This window comes from Palaemon carinicauda, chromosome 17 (genome assembly GCF_036898095.1).
Source record: "Palaemon carinicauda isolate YSFRI2023 chromosome 17, ASM3689809v2, whole genome shotgun sequence".
NCBI lineage: Eukaryota > Metazoa > Arthropoda > Malacostraca > Decapoda > Palaemonidae > Palaemon > Palaemon carinicauda.
In genome coordinates, this window is record NC_090741.1 from 100476213 (window position 1) to 100478712 (window position 2500).

The window sequence follows — 2500 nt, forward strand, 5'->3', positions numbered from 1 at the left end:
CTACTCTTAGGCATGACATTATGACATCTTACAGGTAGTGCAGAAATTGTAACAATATTGCATCGTTTTGGTCACTGTGCATCATACTCATGCTTGCTTGAACTGGAGACTGCAATTTGCGATGGTATCACTGAGACACAAAGAATTCTTCCAAGAGGCATTCAGGTTGAAGATAACAGAGTAACTCATTTTTGTTGGACAATTTTGACTTATTAGAAGAAACATCAACAGGAGCTGGAACAACTCACACTGCGCATGGAATTGTAATTCAAGAATCCTCATTTATTGAAAATGTTGATATGTCTGAAATAAGAGAGAAAAGCAGTAATCCTCGGACAAAGAAACGATCAATCAACTACATACCTAAAGAAATAGGTTGAGGCCCTGCAGTCATCCCAAGAGGAAGCTAATAGTAGAATTATTTTACATCTTCGTCATATGGCTTCTTAAGTATATGAAGATTTCACCATTGTTATAAGATCACCAGATAAAGATGTTTTCATCTTGTTGCTGAAATTTGCTCAAGTCTTAAAACAAACCATTTTGTTCGATACATGAGTAGGAGACGAAAGATGCCTCATAGATGTACATAAAGTTGTAGATTAAACTGGTCAGGAGTTATGTGAAGTCTTGCCTTCCCTTCATGCTTATTCTGGTTGTGATAGTGTGAGTGCATTTGTTCGGAAGGGTAAATTATTACCATGGAAATTACTACAGAAGAACCCAGAGTTTATTTCCACTTTCAAAAATCTTGGATCTAGTTCTGCTGTGGATGAAAATACGTATATCCAGCTAGAAAAATTTACTTGTCTACTCTACAATCAGTCATCAACTCAGTCATCTATTGATAAAGTACGTTACAATCTTTTTCTTCAAAGATACGTCCCCAAATCAGCCATAATTTCAGATTGTGATGGGATAGATATGAATTTGCTGCCTCCATGCCGTATGTCACTCAGAGAACATATAAAGAGGGCAAACTATCAAGCACTCATATGGAACAGAGCAGATCAAGCTGAGCCAGATATACCTTCGCCAGACGGACATGGGTGGTGTCTCAGTGAAGGAAACTTAGAATTTGTATGGTGTAGTGGATCACCGATGCCACAAGAATTGATTGATATTCTAGGAGGAGTATGAGGAGTCTTATGAAGATGAGCCAGAAGAAATTAACAATATCACAGACTTAATGTATGAGTATGATGATTAAAGATGCAATATTTATCATGAATCCATTCTCGTTATCTATTATGATTACAAATTACTCGGTAATATAGGAAAATATTCTGTACATATCTATTTAGCTATATCGATTAGTTCTATTCTTATAAAGGGTACTTTATCTAGTCCAATGTGCCAAAGGTATATTAGATTGCTATTTCAAGAAATTTTTCCTTAGCAGTTGCACTTCACTTTATACATTTGCTTTATGAAGAATTATTTTTATGAATGCCATAGTCAGAAACATATTGAATTTTTTTAAGGTTATGTAATAACCTTGTTCTTTTGTTTTCCTGTTATATGAGGTGCTGTACATTAATGCAAAGCAAAAAACCAAATATTTATTTCCCAGTGCAATGAACTCATTACTCAGTTTCAGGTGAGAGTGTACATTTAAGCTCTAAAAGCCAATTTTTTTTTTTTAATGGAATTTCTTATCAGATATAGTTATTTTTCTATTTCTTTCATAATCTATTTTTTTTGCTGCCAAATACTCTGTGGTTTTGTTCTTAAGGCTTAATATTACATTACCAAAATGATTACTTTAATTCATTGTACCTGTACCAAGAACTTTCATTTATAAAGAAAATAAATCACGATTTCTTCATCTATGTTTGTCTGTTATGTGAGAATGCTGCACATTAAATCTATTCACAAATTATAATATTACTTTTTTGTGCCATTAATTCATCAGTCTTTTTAGGCTAGAGTATGCATTTAAGTTCTAAAAGAAATTTTTTTTCTTTAGCCAAATGTCTTATTAATTATGGTTGTTTGTGTATGCATTTCAATCATAGTTATTCTCTTATTACCAAATGTTCCTTTTTTTAAGCCCTAATAGCAACAAAAGGAGTACTTTATTTTATTTCTTTTGTGTTTGTACCACAAAATATCTTTTGTAATAGAAAAATCATAATTCTTTCTTGTAGTTTATCTTAATGTCCTTAATTATTTTGGGCCAAAATCCTCTGACTTAATCTATTATGTCGGCTTAAGGAGATTATGCTGCACCAAAGTATCTTAATTTTTAAGAGACCAATGTATAACGATCTATATGTTAGATATATAAATACTTATCGTAAATTTTATAATTTATAAGAACTGTATTAGTAATAAACTAACCCAATGAACCCAATATAACTTAAAGAAGAATATGCATATATCAATTAGGTTAATATTTCCCTATTCTTTGGCCACTATTTTTCCTAAATTTTGGTTTGTAGCAACCAAAATCTCCAAAAGCCAGTCTGCAGATAATCGTACTCTGAATCTATTGCCT